Below are 17517 nucleotides of genomic sequence, written 5' to 3'. Positions count from 1 at the left end.
TGTCTCCCTCTGCTGGAACACTGACTTCTTTCATTTAATGCCTGCAGACTATAAAAGAGAAACCAACCCAAAAAGTTTGGTTGATTAGTCTGTGGCATTCTTTTAAACTGTTGCTTATGGCGGTCTCTGTGAGCTTCTCAGTGACATTCAGCCATCCAGGTATCCCGCCTGCAGTAGACGGAATGTGGCAATGGAACGCTGGCTGCGCGTGTCATAATAGGCTCCTAGCCTTTATATACCTGCGCACAGCGGCAGCCACCTTCAGTCTGCTGCTGGACAGCCAGCAGCAGCAGCAGCAGGAGAGGTAATTAATCAGCAACCCTCCTGCTAAGGGTAGACAGCTGCTCGTTCCACCCCCCCCCCCCCCGCCTTAATTGGTTCTCCTCCCTTCCAACGGTGTTGAGGCGGGTGGGAACAGCCGGGGGTTGAGGGTACTGTGCTAAAAGAGGTGGAGTTATGCAGATCTAAAACGCGTGGATTGCAGCAGCAGCAAGCCGAAAAGTGCAGGCATGTGAGGGATCTAGAGGTTGACAGCATGTCTTCTTAACGGGAGTCCAGGTGGCCATCTCCACAAATGGACTTTTCAGAATCCTTGGGTGGCACCGTAGTCGGAAACCAATTCTGGTTATCGCTTCTCGGCCTTTTGGCTAAGATCAAGTGTAGTATCTGTTCTTATCAGTTTAATATCTGATACGTCCCCTATCTGGGGACCATATATTAAATGGATTTTTAGAACAGGGAGATGGAAAAAGAGCTTGCTCTGTCCACTCCACGCATTGACCTGGTATTGCAGTATCTCCAGGACCGGTGCACCCCTTCTTTAATGCAGTTTCTAAAATCAGAAAGAATTGAATTCAATGCTTTTTGTTCATTTTGCTTGTTTGTCGGATTTTGGGATGGACTCTTTGGCTTTGCTTTTCTTCTCCTCATTGGATTTTTCATGTTAAAAGTTGCAGAAGCCAGATGACAAGCTCATTTTGGTTCAACTTCAGCAACTGTGCATTGCATTGCCATGTAATGTAATGTAATGCAATGCTATCTATCTAGCTCTCCCTCTATACTTCCTTTTGGATAAACAGACATATTAGGCAAGCATTTTGGAGCTTTCACCTAAATAACTACAGGTGGTGAGATAAGCTGCACAATATAATTGACCTTTCAGTATATTGTTGCACACACACCATCTATTTAGCAAATGCCCTTGTTATCAACAGCAGCCTTTTAAACTCACCTGAGCTAACAGGTATGTGAGCTGGTTACTCTGCTGCGCTTAAAATTTCTTTTTTGGTTTGCTACAATGCCTTTTCTGAAACGTTGTCTCCCTCTGCTGGAACACTGACTTCTTTCATTTAATGCCTGCAGACTATAAAAGAGAAACCAACCCAAAAAGTTTGGTTGATTAGTCTGTGGCATTCTTTTAAACTGTTGCTTATGGCGGTCTCTGTGAGCTTCTCAGTGACATTCAGCCATCCAGGTATCCCGCCTGCAGTAGACGGAATGTGGCAATGGAACGCTGGCTGCGCGTGTCATAATAGGCTCTGAGCCTTTATATACCTGCGCACAGCAGCAGCCACCTTCAGTCTGCTGTTGGACAGCCAGCAGCAGCAGCAGCAGGAGAGGTAATTAATCAGCAACCCTCCTGCTAAGGGTAGACAGCTGCTCGTTCCACCCCCCCCCCCGCCTTAATTGGTTCTCCTCCCTTCCAACGGTGTTGAGGCGGGTGGGAACAGCCGGGGGTTGAGGGTACTGTGCTAAAAGAGGTGGAGTTATGCAGATCTAAAACGCGTGGATTGCAGCAGCAGCAAGCCGAAAAGTGCAGGCATGTGAGGGATCTAGAGGTTGACAGCATGTCTTCTTAACGGGAGTCCAGGTGGCCATCTCCACAAATGGACTTTTCAGAATCCTTGGGTGGCACCGTAGTCGGAAACCAATTCTGGTTATCGCTTCTCGGCCTTTTGGCTACGATCAAGTGCTTTATTGCAGGAGATTGTGGTTGAAGGGCACTCGGGTACCCCTCTCCTTGGCCTGGCAGGATCGTCCACTTTGGTGGACTTAACCTGCTTGCTGCTATTAGGGAGAGGGCTTAGTCCCAGGGTAACGAGTTGCGATCCCCCAGCTTCCAGGTGTTTTTCGCTGCAAGAACACTGGGAGCGCAGATTGCAAGCGGCTGCAATTTGCAACCTTGTTGCGTTTTTCCATGGAGGTTGACCCTAACCTCGTGCCTCTTTATGCGAGGCTAAAAAACTCTATCCGAGTTCACTTCACGGCGGGTGGCTCGGATATGAGGAAATTAGGGTATGTAGTCCAGGACGTGCTCAGGAACCTTCTTGGCGTACAAAGGAATGAAATTCTCTCCATCCAGGATTATCCCAGAAGAGGTGACTATGACATCACATTCACCGGAGAAGGTATTTTTAGAGATGTACTAGAAAAGTTAAAAAAAGTTGAAAATAGTCCTGTTTTGAAAGGGATACAAATTGTTGAGCACGTCCTGGATGAGGTAAGACTGGTTATTGTAAAAATATTTTCGCCCTTTGTTTCTGCTCCAGAAGTAATGTCATTTCTAGCAATTTATTTTAAAAGTGTTAAATGTATTGGGAAGATATTAAACGAATATAACATATGGACATCTAAGTGGAAATTCCTTGTGAAGTGTACAAGAGATCCAAATACACCAGGTGGTATACGGCTCCCCCCTGCCCGTTTCAAAATAGGGCAAACAAATGGGGATTTCTTCTTTTCTGGGATGCCAGTATATTGCAGAAATTGTGGGCGCTATGGTCATTCAAAAGAAAACTGTCATGTATCATGTAGAAATTGTGCTAGTGAAGAACATGAGACAAAAGAATGCCCTAAGGAAAAGAAATGCAGTTTTTGCCAGACTCCAGGTCACTTTTATTTTTCTTGCCCTCACAGATTTCGGGAAGATGAGCAAAAGGGGAAGTCCAAGACGTCCGACCAAGGACCAAAAGATCAGACCACCCCTCAGGAGGAGGAACAACAACCTGGAGCCTCTGGAGACAATAAGGGCGTACCAAATAGTGAAGTGTCTCCAGAGTCTATGACAGGTAAAATACCAAATCCCAAAACCTGGCTGCAGGACCTGCGGGAGTCCAAAAGGAGGGCTGAGAAGGAGCAGAAGGGCACTACTGGTAAGGTCAAAAGGGACCGGCAAAAGGCCGACACAGAAGCCCATGCCCAGTCTGGGTCTCCTAGTGCTGAGGGCGCTGAGTGGATAAAGGTGGGTCCTAAGAAAAAGAAAAAGGGTGGTTCGGAGGAGGCAGCAGGAGGTGAACAGATGGACACTTCTCCAGAAGGGGACGTGGACGCTGGACCCTCAGGGGTTTCGGTCTCCGCTGCTACAGGTGGGGACCGGGATCTTGCTGCCTCTGAAGAGTCAGAGGCTCTGCCTTGTGCGCAACCTCCTCCTATAGGACGACCTTCTACAGGTCAAACAGGGGCGGCGGAACCCCTCGGGGACCCACCTGATGAGGAACTGCATGGCCAGCCAATGGAGACCCAGCGGGTTCTGCCAGCCAGCCCTCCGAGCTATGCCAGTGTAGCGTCGGGTTTATATAAATGTGGTAATCTTTCCTCCTCCACGGAGACTCTCGTGACGATACTATCAGATGAGGAGGGAGGCGCAAGCCCAGTGGTCTGATCAGGTTCATCGGACAGGTAAATCCGTTGCTCTTAGTTACCTAAGTAAAATTTCTACATTTTCTAATGATGGCTGAACTCAAAGGTATTTCCCTCAACGTGAGAGGCATAAAATCTAACACGAGAAGAACTGCTCTTTTTAATTTTTTTACGTGTTTTACTGCATCTGTATTTTTTCTGCAAGAATGTAATATCCCACATGAAATGTCATATCAAAAATATAAAGATGAGTGGAAGTGTGGGCCATCTGTCTGGTCCGGATCGAATGCTGCAGGATCAGCGGGTGTAGCCATACTTTTTAAAGGGAACGTTTTAATTGATTTTATTCAGGAAATTTTACCAGGTCGTATTTTATTAGTGAAAGCTTTTATTGATGGTATTAGATGGCAGTTTTTAAATTTTTATGGATCCCCAGAGAAAAATGAAAGAGCCGAAATGCTTGATCTTTTACCATTATTTATTAATAACTCTGAACCTTTTATCTTAGCAGGGGATTTTAATTGTGTTTTAAAAGGTGAAAACCGGCGCTCCAGCTCTGTAAGCAGGAACTACGATAAAACCTCAGGTATGCTACATGATATAGTCAAAGATGCTAAATTGATAGACATATATAAAGAGTGTCATAGTGACAGCCCAGAGGACGCCGGTTTCACTTGGAGCAATGCTAATTGTAGCTCTAGGATTGATTTTATTTTTGGTTCAGATAAAACAATACCTGCCAAATGTGAAGTTTTAACTAATATATTTTCAGACCATAAACTTTTATCCTTTACCATAAAAGTAAATGACAACAAAAAATGTGGTAAGAAAAGCTGGAAAATGAACGTATCCCTTTTAACCGACCCGCAGATTTTATCAGATTTTATTGAGTTTTATAGGAAATGTAGAAAAGGGAAAAAAACAAATGAGACTATGAGTGTATGGTGGGATAGAATGAAAGTAAAAATAAAAGACTTTTTTATTAAAAAGAGTATATGTAGAGCCAAAGAAAAATATGAAGAATATAGAATTTTAAATACCCGCCTACAAACATTATTTAAGCTCAGAGACAATGGGATAGATGTACAACTTGATATTTCAAACTTAAAAGAAGAGATTTCAAAATGGCTAGAACAAAAAGGAAAAGAGATAATTTTTCGTTCTAGAGTACAACATATAGAAGAAAATGAAAAGTGTTCCAGATATTTTTTTAGGAAAAATAAAAAAGAAAAAGTGATAATTGACCATATAGATGGTGAGAATAATATAAAAAATATGCTGGGTAAAGTTGAGGTTTTTTTTTCTAATCTTTTTAATGGAAAAAATATAGATAATAAATTAATGGATGATTCGCTGCAAGGACTAACAGCTGTTTTAGATCCCGCATCCCAAGAGTTTTTATCCCAAGTTTTAACGGAACAAGAAGTGTTAAAAACTATTAAAAGTTTTAAAACTGGAAAGGTCCCTGGTCCTGATGGCATCCCAATAGAATTTTATGTATGTTTTTATGATATTTTAAAAGATGATTTGTTTTATTTGTTTACTGAGGTTTTTAATAATAAGGTTTTATTAAATTCCTGGAAGAAAGGTGAAGTCTCCCTCCTATACAAAAAAGGCGATAAATCAAAATTAGAAAACTGGAGACCAATAACACTTTTAAATTGTGACTATAAAATAATGGCTAAAATTTGTGCAAATCGTCTAAAAGAAGTCATCAGCAAAGTTATTCATTCTAATCAAGTGTGTGGGGTGCCGGGGCGCAGTATATGGGACAATCTGAATTTAGTGAAAGACTGTATTGAGGATGTGAAAGACAGAAAGGGGAAAATGGCGATTTTATCTATTGATTTTGAAAAAGCATTTGACCGTGTCTCACACTTTTATCTTTTTAAAGTTTTAGAGAAAATGGGCATACCAGAAGGGTTTTTACTATCGCTTAAAGCATTTTACAAGGATTGTACAAGTAAGATTTTAGTGAATGGTTTTAAGACACAAGAGGTATTTTTACGGTCAGGGGTGAAACAGGGATGCCCTCTGTCCCCCCTACTGTTTATCTGTGCACTGGAACCAATGTTATGTGCAATACGCCAAAATAAACAGATATGCGGTGTCCCTCTGCCTGGAAGCGGTGGTTTGGAGGCCAAGGTTGTAGGCTACATGGATGACGTGGCGGTCTTGTGTACAGATGCACCATCACTTACGGCCACTCTCCATCAAGTGCAATCCTTTTGTCTAGCTTCTGGTTTTAAAATCAATTTTAATAAGTGTAACATTTTAAGTGTTGGGGGGATGATTTTACGTGATGTACCAATTAATGTCTCCGAATCCATTTCCATTTTAGGTATATCATTCACTGAAAATAATGATGGTTATAATAGTTGGGAAACAGTTACACAGAAAGTAAATACGAAAATATGTATGTGGAACATGAGGAGACTTACAATGGAGGGTAAAGTATTGGTTTTAAAGATGGTGATTTTACCTCTTTTATTGTATCTTAGCATGGTTTTCCCCCCGCCTGTTAATGTTTTAAAAAAGATAACCAAAACCTGTTTTACCTTCTTTTGGAACTCAAAAATGGAAAAGCTGAAAAGAGAAATCGTGATGAAATCAAAAGTAAAAGGTGGTAAAGATTTTCCAGATTTTAATAGGTTTCTTTTAATCCATCTGTTCGTTTACTGTTTTAATGCCCTTTTTAAGAATCACTATTGGTCCTTTTTTATGCGTTTTAATACAGGATTTTTTATGAGAAAGTTTGGATGGTATGAAGTTAATATATCTGTGCCCCATGCTTTTAATTTGTCGACGCATTATGAGATTTTAAGGAAAATAGTGTCCGATTTTAATTTAGGGACTAAGAAAATAGAGGAATTAAGAAATAGTAAGAAACTAATTAAAGAAATACGTAAAAGTGAGGAAATATGTAATGTTGACAGATATGATGATGACAAATCTATGTCTATCTGGAAAATGATTAACGTTTTTTATCTTTTTAATGAACAGAGAGATCTGGCTTGGAGTTGCATGCACCGCTGTCTTCCTTGCCGGGCATTCCAATACAGAAGAGGATTTGTGAGGTCTGCCATCTGCCCAAGAGCCGGATGCCAAGAAGAGGAAACGGTGGAACATTTATTATGGACATGTAATTTTGCAAAGGATTTCTGGAGAAGACTGCTCCCCCTACTGGAAAGGGTGGCAGACCTCAAGGACTTTACATATAAAACTGTGCTATACGGACTTATGGAATGCCCCACAATGGACCAGTACACAATGGCTTGGAAGACAGTGAACTGCGCCAAGTCATCTCTCTGGAAAGCGCGCAACATTGCTATTTTTAAACAAGATGTTTTATCAGTGAATGATGTTTTAAGTTTATGTTTATGTGAAATGTATACTTATTATTTAATTGACAAAAAGAAGAATGTACATATTTCCAAAAAATGGCTTGTTGACCAATGGAACCTAATTATTTAAAATCTTTGTATTTTTTTGTTTTGTAAATTTCATTTGTCTTTTAACGTTTGGTATTTGTCTAATTATGCTTGTAATTTGTTAAAGTTTTAATAAACGGTTTTATCCCTCTGCAGGGGATAGCCAAATTAAAAAAAAAAATAAAAAATCTGTTCTTATCAGTTTAATATCTGATACGTCCCCTATCTGGGGACCATATATTAAATGGATTTTTAGAACAGGGAGATGGAAAAAGAGCTTGCTCTGTCCACTCCACGCATTGACCTGGTATTGCAGTATCTCCAGGACCGGTGCACCCCTTCTTTAATGCAGTTTCTAAAATCAGAAAGAATTGAATTCAATGCTTTTTGTTCATTTTGCTTGTTTGTCGGATTTTGGGATGGACTCTTTGGCTTTGCTTTTCTTCTCCTCATTGGATTTTTCATGTTAAAAGTTGCAGAAGCCAGATGACAAGCTCATTTTGGTTCAACTTCAGCAACCGTGCATTGCATTGCCATGTAATGTAATGTAATGCAATGCTATCTATCTAGCTCTCCCTCTATACTTCCTTTTGGATAAACAGACATATTAGGCAAGCATTTTGGAGCTTTCACCTAAATAACTACAGGTGGTGAGATAAGCTGCACAATATAATTGACCTTTCAGTATATTGTTGCACACACACCATCTATTTAGCAAATGCCCTTGTTATCAACAGCAGCCTTTTAAACTCACCTGAGCTAACAGGTATGTGAGCTGGTTACTCTGCTGCGCTTAAAATTTCTTTTTTGGTTTGCTACAATGCCTTTTCTGAAACGTTGTCTCCCTCTGCTGGAACACTGACTTCTTTCATTTAATGCCTGCAGACTATAAAAGAGAAACCAACCCAAAAAGTTTGGTTGATTAGTCTGTGGAATTCTTTTAAACTGTTGCTTATGGCGGTCTCTGTGAGCTTCTCAGTGACATTCAGCCATCCAGGTATCCCGCCTGCAGTAGACGGAATGTGGCAATGGAACGCTGGCTGCGCGTGTCATAATAGGCTCTGAGCCTTTATATACCTGCGCACAGCAGCAGCCACCTTCAGTCTGCTGCTGGACAGCCAGCAGCAGCAGCAGCAGGAGAGGTAATTAATCAGCAACCCTCCTGCTAAGGGTAGACAGCTGCTCGTTCCACCCCCCCCCCCGCCTTAATTGGTTCTCCTCCCTTCCAACGGTGTTGAGGCGGGTGGGAACAGCCGGGGGTTGAGGGTACTGTGCTAAAAGAGGTGGAGTTATGCAGATCTAAAACGCGTGGATTGCAGCAGCAGCAAGCCGAAAAGTGCAGGCATGTGAGGGATCTAGAGGTTGACAGCATGTCTTCTTAACGGGAGTCCAGGTGGCCATCTCCACAAATGGACTTTTCAGAATCCTTGGGTGGCACCGTAGTCGGAATCCAATTCTGGTTATCGCTTCTCGGCCTTTTGGCTAAGATCAAGTGTAGTATCTGTTCTTATCAGTTTAATATCTGATACGTCCCCTATCTGGGGACCATATATTAAATGGATTTTTAGAACAGGGAGATGGAAAAAGAGCTTGCTCTGTCCACTCCACGCATTGACCTGGTATTGCAGTATCTCCAGGACCGGTGCACCCCTTCTTTAATGCAGTTTCTAAAATCAGAAAGAATTGAATTCAATGCTTTTTGTTCATTTTGCTTGTTTGTCGGATTTTGGGATGGACTCTTTGGCTTTGCTTTTCTTATCCTCATTGGATTTTTCATGTTAAAATTTGCAGAAGGCAGATGACAAGCTCATTTTGGTTCAACTTCAGCAACTGTGCATTGCATTGCCATGTAATGTAATGTAATGCAATGCTATCTATCTAGCTCTCCCTCTATACTTCCTTTTGGATAAACAGACATATTAGGCAAGCATTTTGGAGCTTTCACCTAAATAACTACAGGTGGTGAGATAAGCTGCACAATATAATTGACCTTTCAGTATATTGTTGCACACACACCATCTATTTAGCAAATGCCCTTGTTATCAACAGCAGCCTTTTAAACTCACCTGAGCTAACAGGTATGTGAGCTGGTTACTCTGCTGCGCTTAAAATTTCTTTTTTGGTTTGCTACAATGCCTTTTCTGAAACGTTGTCTCCCTCTGCTGGAACACTGACTTCTTTCATTTAATGCCTGCAGACTATAAAAGAGAAACCAACCCAAAAAGTTTGGTTGATTAGTCTGTGGCATTCTTTTAAACTGTTGCTTATGGCGGTCTCTGTGAGCTTCTCAGTGACATTCAGCCATCCAGGTATCCCGCCTGCAGTAGACGGAATGTGGCAATGGAACGCTGGCTGCGCGTGTCATAATAGGCTCTGAGCCTTTATATACCTGCGCACAGCAGCAGCCACCTTCAGTCTGCTGCTGGACAGCCAGCAGCAGCAGCAGCAGGAGAGGTAATTAATCAGCAACCCTCCTGCTAAGGGTAGACAGCTGCTCGTTCCATCCCCCCCCCCCCGCCTTAATTGGTTCTCCTCCCTTCCAACGGTGTTGAGGCGGGTGGGAACAGCCGGGGGTTGAGGGTACTGTGCTAAAAGAGGTGGAGTTATGCAGATCTAAAACGCGTGGATTGCAGCAGCAGCAAGCCGAAAAGTGCAGGCATGTGAGGGATCTAGAGGTTGACAGCATGTCTTCTTAACGGGAGTCCAGGTGGCCATCTCCACAAATGGACTTTTCAGAATCCTTGGGTGGCACCGTAGTCGGAAACCAATTCTGGTTATCGCTTCTCGGCCTTTTGGCTAAGATCAAGTGTAGTATCTGTTCTTATCAGTTTAATATCTGATACGTCCCCTATCTGGGGACCATATATTAAATGGATTTTTAGAACAGGGAGATGGAAAAAGAGCTTGCTCTGTCCACTCCACTCATTGACCTGGTATTGCAGTATCTCCAGGACCGGTGCACCCCTTCTTTAATGCAGTTTCTAAAATCAGAAAGAATTGAATTCAATGCTTTTTGTTCATTTTGCTTGTTTGTCGGATTTTGGGATGGACTCTTTGGCTTTGCTTTTCTTCTCCTCATTGGATTTTTCATGTTAAAAGTTGCAGAAGCCAGATGACAAGCTCATTTTGGTTCAACTTCAGCAACTGTGCATTGCATTGCCATGTAATGTAATGTAATGCAATGCTATCTATCTAGCTCTCCCTCTATACTTCCTTTTGGATAAACAGACATATTAGGCAAGCATTTTGGAGCTTTCACCTAAATAACTACAGGTGGTGAGATAAGCTGCACAATATAATTGACCTTTCAGTATATTGTTGCACACACACCATCTATTTAGCAAATGCCCTTGTTATCAACAGCAGCCTTTTAAACTCACCTGAGCTAACAGGTATGTGAGCTGGTTACTCTGCTGCGCTTAAAATTTCTTTTTTGGTTTGCTACAATGCCTTTTCTGAAACGTTGTCTCCCTCTGCTGGAACACTGACTTCTTTCATTTAATGCCTGCAGACTATAAAAGAGAAACCAACCCAAAAAGTTTGGTTGATTAGTCTGTGGCATTCTTTTAAACTGTTGCTTATGGCGGTCTCTGTGAGCTTCTCAGTGACATTCAGCCATCCAGGTATCCCGCCTGCAGTAGACGGAATGTGGCAATGGAACGCTGGCTGCGCGTGTCATAATAGGCTCTGAGCCTTTATATACCTGCGCACAGCAGCAGCCACCTTCAGTCTGCTGCTGGACAGCCAGCAGCAGCAGCAGCAGGAGAGGTAATTAATCAGCAACCCTCCTGCTAAGGGTAGACAGCTGCTCGTTCCATCCCCCTCCCCCCCCCTTAATTGGTTCTCCTCCCTTCCAACGGTGTTGAGGCGGGTGGGAACAGCCGGGGGTTGAGGGTACTGTGCTAAAAGAGGTGGAGTTATGCAGATCTAAAACGCGTGGATTGCAGCAGCAGCAAGCCGAAAAGTGCAGGCATGTGAGGGATCTAGAGGTTGACAGCATGTCTTCTTAACGGGAGTCCAGGTGGCCATCTCCACAAATGGACTTTTCAGAATCCTTGGGTGGCACCGTAGTCGGAATCCAATTCTGGTTATCGCTTCTCGGCCTTTTGGCTAAGATCAAGTGTAGTATCTGTTCTTATCAGTTTAATATCTGATACGTCCCCTATCTGGGGACCATATATTAAATGGATTTTTAGAACAGGGAGATGACCTGGTATTGCAGTATCTCCAGGACCGGTGCACCCCTTCTTTAATGCAGTTTCTAAAATCAGAAAGAATTGAATTCAATGCTTTTTGTTCATTTTGCTTGTTTGTCGGATTTTGGGATGGACTCTTTGGCTTTGCTTTTCTTCTCCTCATTGGATTTTTCATGTTAAAAGTTGCAGAAGCCAGATGACAAGCTCATTTTGGTTCAACTTCAGCAACTGTGCATTGCATTGCCATGTAATGTAATGTAATGCAATGCTATCTATCTAGCTCTCCCTCTATACTTCCTTTTGGATAAACAGACATATTAGGCAAGCATTTTGGAGCTTTCACCTAAATAACTACAGGTGGTGAGATAAGCTGCACAATATAATTGACCTTTCAGTATATTGTTGCACACACACCATCTATTTAGCAAATGCCCTTGTTATCAACAGCAGCCTTTTAAACTCACCTGAGCTAACAGGTATGTGAGCTGGTTACTCTGCTGCGCTTAAAATTTCTTTTTTGGTTTGCTACAATGCCTTTTCTGAAACGTTGTCTCCCTCTGCTGGAACACTGACTTCTTTCATTTAATGCCTGCAGACTATAAAAGAGAAACCAACCCAAAAAGTTTGGTTGATTAGTCTGTGGCATTCTTTTAAACTGTTGCTTATGGCGGTCTCTGTGAGCTTCTCAGTGACATTCAGCCATCCAGGTATCCCGCCTGCAGTAGACGGAATGTGGCAATGGAACGCTGGCTGCGCGTGTCATAATAGGCTCTGAGCCTTTATATACCTGCGCACAGCAGCAGCCACCTTCAGTCTGCTGCTGGACAGCCAGCAGCAGCAGCAGCAGGAGAGGTAATTAATCAGCAACCCTCCTGCTAAGGGTAGACAGCTGCTCGTTCCCCCCCCCCCCCGCCTTAATTGGTTCTCCTCCCTTCCAACGGTGTTGAGGCGGGTGGGAACAGCCGGGGGTTGAGGGTACTGTGCTAAAAGAGGTGGAGTTATGCAGATCTAAAACGCGTGGATTGCAGCAGCAGCAAGCCGAAAAGTGCAGGCATGTGAGGGATCTAGAGGTTGACAGCATGTCTTCTTAACGGGAGTCCAGGTGGCCATCTCCACAAATGGACTTTTCAGAATCCTTGGGTGGCACCGTAGTCGGAAACCAATTCTGGTTATCGCTTCTCGGCCTTTTGGCTAAGATCAAGTGTAGTATCTGTTCTTATCAGTTTAATATCTGATACGTCCCCTATCTGGGGACCATATATTAAATGGATTTTTAGAACAGGGAGATGGAAAAAGAGCTTGCTCTGTCCACTCCACGCATTGACCTGGTATTGCAGTATCTCCAGGACCGGTGCACCCCTTCTTAAATGCAGTTTCTAAAATCAGAAAGAATTGAATTCAATGCTTTTTGTTCATTTTGCTTGTTTGTCGGATTTTGGGATGGACTCTTTGGCTTTGCTTTTCTTCTCCTCATTGGATTTTTCATGTTAAAAGTTGCAGAAGCCAGATGACAAGCTCATTTTGGTTCAACTTCAGCAACTGTGCATTGCATTGCCATGTAATGTAATGTAATGCAATGCTATCTATCTAGCTCTCCCTCTATACTTCCTTTTGGATAAACAGACATATTAGGCAAGCATTTTGGAGCTTTCACCTAAATAACTACAGGTGGTGAGATAAGCTGCACAATATAATTGACCTTTCAGTATATTGTTGCACACACACCATCTATTTAGCAAATGCCCTTGTTATCAACAGCAGCCTTTTAAACTCACCTGAGCTAACAGGTATGTGAGCTGGTTACTCTGCTGCGCTTAAAATTTCTTTTTTGGTTTGCTACAATGCCTTTTCTGAAACGTTGTCTCCCTCTGCTGGAACACTGACTTCTTTCATTTAATGCCTGCAGACTATAAAAGAGAAACCAACCCAAAAAGTTTGGTTGATTAGTCTGTGGCATTCTTTTAAACTGTTGCTTATGGCGGTCTCTGTGAGCTTCTCAGTGACATTCAGCCATCCAGGTATCCCGCCTGCAGTAGACGGAATGTGGCAATGGAACGCTGGCTGCGCGTGTCATAATAGGCTCTGAGCCTTTATATACCTGCGCACAGCAGCAGCCACCTTCAGTCTGCTGCTGGACAGCCAGCAGCAGCAGCAGCAGGAGAGGTAATTAATCAGCAACCCTCCTGCTAAGGGTAGACAGCTGCTCGTTCCACCCCCCCCCCCCCCCGCCTTAATTGGTTCTCCTCCCTTCCAACGGTGTTGAGGCGGGTGGGAACAGCCGGGGGTTGAGGGTACTGTGCTAAAAGAGGTGGAGTTATGCAGATCTAAAACGCGTGGATTGCAGCAGCAGCAAGCCGAGAAGTGCAGGCATGTGAGGGATCTAGAGGTTGACAGCATGTCTTCTTAACGGGAGTCCAGGTGGCCATCTCCACAAATGGACTTTTCAGAATCCTTGGGTGGCACCGTAGTCGGAAACCAATTCTGGTTATCGCTTCTCGGCCTTTTGGCTAAGATCAAGTGTAGTATCTGTTCTTATCAGTTTAATATCTGATACGTCCCCTATCTGGGGACCATATATTAAATGGATTTTTAGAACAGGGAGATGGAAAAAGAGCTTGCTCTGTCCACTCCACGCATTGACCTGGTATTGCAGTATCTCCAGGACCGGTGCACCCCTTCTTTAATGCAGTTTCTAAAATCAGAAAGAATTGAATTCAATGCTTTTTGTTCATTTTGCTTGTTTGTCGGATTTTGGGATGGACTCTTTGGCTTTGCTTTTCTTCTCCTCATTGGATTTTTCATGTTAAAAGTTGCAGAAGCCAGATGACAAGCTCATTTTGGTTCAACTTCAGCAACTGTGCATTGCATTGCCATGTAATGTAATGTAATGCAATGCTATCTATCTAGCTCTCCCTCTATACTTCCTTTTGGATAAACAGACATATTAGGCAAGCATTTTGGAGCTTTCACCTAAATAACTACAGGTGGTGAGATAAGCTGCACAATATAATTGACCTTTCAGTATATTGTTGCACACACACCATCTATTTAGCAAATGCCCTTGTTATCAACAGCAGCCTTTTAAACTCACCTGAGCTAACAGGTATGTGAGCTGGTTACTCTGCTGCGCTTAAAATTTCTTTTTTGGTTTGCTACAATGCCTTTTCTGAAACGTTGTCTCCCTCTGCTGGAACACTGACTTCTTTCATTTAATGCCTGCAGACTATAAAAGAGAAACCAACCCAAAAAGTTTGGTTGATTAGTCTGTGGCATTCTTTTAAACTGTTGCTTATGGCGGTCTCTGTGAGCTTCTCAGTGACATTCAGCCATCCAGGTATCCCGCCTGCAGTAGACGGAATGTGGCAATGGAACGCTGGCTGCGCGTGTCATAATAGGCTCTGAGCCTTTATATACCTGCGCACAGCAGCAGCCACCTTCAGTCTGCTGCTGGACAGCCAGCAGCAGCAGCAGCAGGAGAGGTAATTAATCAACAACCCTCCTGCTAAGGGTAGACAGCTGCTCGTTCCACCCCCCCCCCCGCCTTAATTGGTTCTCCTCCCTTCCAACGGTGTTGAGGTGGGTGGGAACAGCCGGGGGTTGAGGGTACTGTGCTAAAAGAGGTGGAGTTATGCAGATCTAAAACGCGTGGATTGCAGCAGCAGCAAGCCGAAAAGTGCAGGCATGAGAGGGATCTAGAGGTTGACAGCATGTCTTCTTAACGGGAGTCCAGGTGGCCATCTCCACAAATGGACTTTTCAGAATCCTTGGGTGGCACCGTAGTCGGAAACCAATTCTGGTTATCGCTTCTCGGCCTTTTGGCTAAGATCAAGTGTAGTATCTGTTCTTATCAGTTTAATATCTGATACGTCCCCTATCTGGGGACCATATATTAAATGGATTTTTAGAACAGGGAGATGGAAAAAGAGCTTGCTCTGTCCACTCCACGCATTGACCTGGTATTGCAGTATCTCCAGGACCGGTGCACCCCTTCTTTAATGCAGTTTCTAAAATCAGAAAGAATTGAATTCAATGCTTTTTGTTCATTTTGCTTGTTTGTCGGATTTTGGGATGGACTCTTTGGCTTTGCTTTTCTTCTCCTCATTGGATTTTTCATGTTAAAAGTTGCAGAAGCCAGATGACAAGCTCATTTTGGTTCAACTTCAGCAACTGTGCATTGCATTGCCATGTAATGTAATGTAATGCAATGCTATCTATCTAGCTCTCCCTCTATACTTCCTTTTGGATAAACAGACATATTAGGCAAGCATTTTGGAGCTTTCACCTAAATAACTACAGGTGGTGAGATAAGCTGCACAATATAATTGACCTTTCAGTATATTGTTGCACACACACCATCTATTTAGCAAATGCCCTTGTTATCAACAGCAGCCTTTTAAACTCACCTGAGCTAACAGGTATGTGAGCTGGTTACTCTGCTGCGCTTAAAATTTCTTTTTTGGTTTGCTACAATGCCTTTTCTGAAACGTTGTCTCCCTCTGCTGGAACACTGACTTCTTTCATTTAATGCCTGCAGACTATAAAAGAGAAACCAACCCAAAAAGTTTGGTTGATTAGTCTGTGGCATTCTTTTAAACTGTTGCTTATGGCGGTCTCTGTGAGCTTCTCAGTGACATTCAGCCATCCAGGTATCCCGCCTGCAGTAGACGGAATGTGGCAATGGAACGCTGGCTGCGCGTGTCATAATAGGCTCCTAGCCTTTATATACCTGCGCACAGCAGCAGCCACCTTCAGTCTGCTGCTGGACAGCCAGCAGCAGCAGCAGCAGGAGAGGTAATTAATCAGCAACCCTCCTGCTAAGGGTAGACAGCTGCTCGTTCCACCCCCCCCCCCGCCTTAATTGGTTCTCCTCCCTTCCAACGGTGTTGAGGCGGGTGGGAACAGCCGGGGGTTGAGGGTACTGTGCTAAAAGAGGTGGAGTTATGCAGATCTAAAACGCGTGGATTGCAGCAGCAGCAAGCCGAAAAGTGCAGGCATGTGAGGGATCTAGAGGTTGACAGCATGTCTTCTTAACGGGAGTCCAGGTGGCCATCTCCACAAATGGACTTTTCAGAATCCTTGGGTGGCACCGTAGTCGGAAACCAATTCTGGTTATCGCTTCTCGGCCTTTTGGCTACGATCAAGTGCTTTATTGCAGGAGATTGTGGTTGAAGGGCACTCGGGTACCCCTCTCCTTGGCCTGGCAGGATCGTCCACTTTGGTGGACTTAACCTGCTTGCTGCTATTAGGGAGAGGGCTTAGTCCCAGGGTAACGAGTTGCGATCCCCCAGCTTCCAGGTGTTTTTCGCTGCAAGAACACTGGGAGCGCAGATTGCAAGCGGCTGCAATTTGCAACCTTGTTGCGTTTTTCCATGGAGGTTGACCCTAACCTCGTGCCTCTTTATGCGAGGCTAAAAAACTCTATCCGAGTTCACTTCACGGCGGGTGGCTCGGATATGAGGAAATTAGGGTATGTAGTCCAGGACGTGCTCAGGAACCTTCTTGGCGTACAAAGGAATGAAATTCTCTCCATCCAGGATTATCCCAGAAGAGGTGACTATGACATCACATTCACCGGAGAAGGTATTTTTAGAGATGTACTAGAAAAGTTAAAAAAAGTTGAAAATAGTCCTGTTTTGAAAGGGATACAAATTGTTGAGCACGTCCTGGATGAGGTAAGACTGGTTATTGTAAAAATATTTTCGCCCTTTGTTTCTGCTCCAGAAGTAATGTCATTTCTAGCAATTTATTTTAAAAGTGTTAAATGTATTGGGAAGATATTAAACGAATATAACATATGGACATCTAAGTGGAAATTCCTTGTGAAGTGTACAAGAGATCCAAATACACCAGGTGGTATACGGCTCCCCCCTGCCCGTTTCAAAATAGGGCAAACAAATGGGGATTTCTTCTTTTCTGGGATGCCAGTATATTGCAGAAATTGTGGGCGCTATGGTCATTCAAAAGAAAACTGTCATGTATCATGTAGAAATTGTGCTAGTGAAGAACATGAGACAAAAGAATGCCCTAAGGAAAAGAAATGCAGTTTTTGCCAGACTCCAGGTCACTTTTATTTTTCTTGCCCTCACAGATTTCGGGAAGATGAGCAAAAGGGGAAGTCCAAGACGTCCGACCAAGGACCAAAAGATCAGACCACCCCTCAGGAGGAGGAACAACAACCTGGAGCCTCTGGAGACAATAAGGGCGTACCAAATAGTGAAGTGTCTCCAGAGTCTATGACAGGTAAAATACCA

At 43.4% G+C, this 17517-nt stretch overlaps 7 non-coding genes and 1 pseudogene across 7 annotated transcripts; all 8 read left to right on the top strand.

Moving 5' to 3' along the window:
- Positions 1 to 627: 627 nt before the first annotated feature.
- On the top strand, positions 628 to 818 carry LOC141186877 (U2 spliceosomal RNA). The gene has a single exon (XR_012261115.1). It is a non-coding gene; the product is annotated as a U2 spliceosomal RNA (small nuclear RNA).
- A 6396-nt stretch (positions 819 to 7214) lies between these two features.
- On the top strand, positions 7215 to 7411 carry LOC141185794 (U2 spliceosomal RNA). Its single transcript, XR_012260409.1, has one exon. It is a non-coding gene; the product is annotated as a U2 spliceosomal RNA (small nuclear RNA).
- A 1121-nt stretch (positions 7412 to 8532) lies between these two features.
- Positions 8533 to 8723, top strand: LOC141186876 (U2 spliceosomal RNA). Its single transcript, XR_012261114.1, has one exon. It is a non-coding gene; the product is annotated as a U2 spliceosomal RNA (small nuclear RNA).
- A 1123-nt stretch (positions 8724 to 9846) lies between these two features.
- Positions 9847 to 10037, top strand: LOC141184754 (U2 spliceosomal RNA). Its single transcript, XR_012259479.1, has one exon. It is a non-coding gene; the product is annotated as a U2 spliceosomal RNA (small nuclear RNA).
- A 1123-nt stretch (positions 10038 to 11160) lies between these two features.
- LOC141185614 (U2 spliceosomal RNA) lies at positions 11161 to 11317 on the top strand (annotated as a pseudogene).
- Positions 11318 to 12437: 1120 nt separating this feature from the next.
- Positions 12438 to 12628, top strand: LOC141186875 (U2 spliceosomal RNA). Its single transcript, XR_012261113.1, has one exon. It is a non-coding gene; the product is annotated as a U2 spliceosomal RNA (small nuclear RNA).
- A 1125-nt stretch (positions 12629 to 13753) lies between these two features.
- On the top strand, positions 13754 to 13944 carry LOC141186874 (U2 spliceosomal RNA). The gene has a single exon (XR_012261112.1). It is a non-coding gene; the product is annotated as a U2 spliceosomal RNA (small nuclear RNA).
- A 1121-nt stretch (positions 13945 to 15065) lies between these two features.
- LOC141186872 (U2 spliceosomal RNA) lies at positions 15066 to 15256 on the top strand. The gene has a single exon (XR_012261110.1). It is a non-coding gene; the product is annotated as a U2 spliceosomal RNA (small nuclear RNA).
- The last annotated feature ends 2261 nt before the right edge of the window (positions 15257 to 17517 follow it).

The sequence above is a fragment of the Phyllobates terribilis genome, unplaced genomic scaffold (assembly GCF_046119375.1).
Source record: "Phyllobates terribilis strain yellow unplaced genomic scaffold, ASM4611937v1 Scaffold_40__1_contigs__length_11209783, whole genome shotgun sequence".
Lineage (NCBI taxonomy): Eukaryota > Metazoa > Chordata > Amphibia > Anura > Dendrobatidae > Phyllobates > Phyllobates terribilis.
This window is presented reverse-complemented; position numbering and strand designations above follow the sequence as displayed.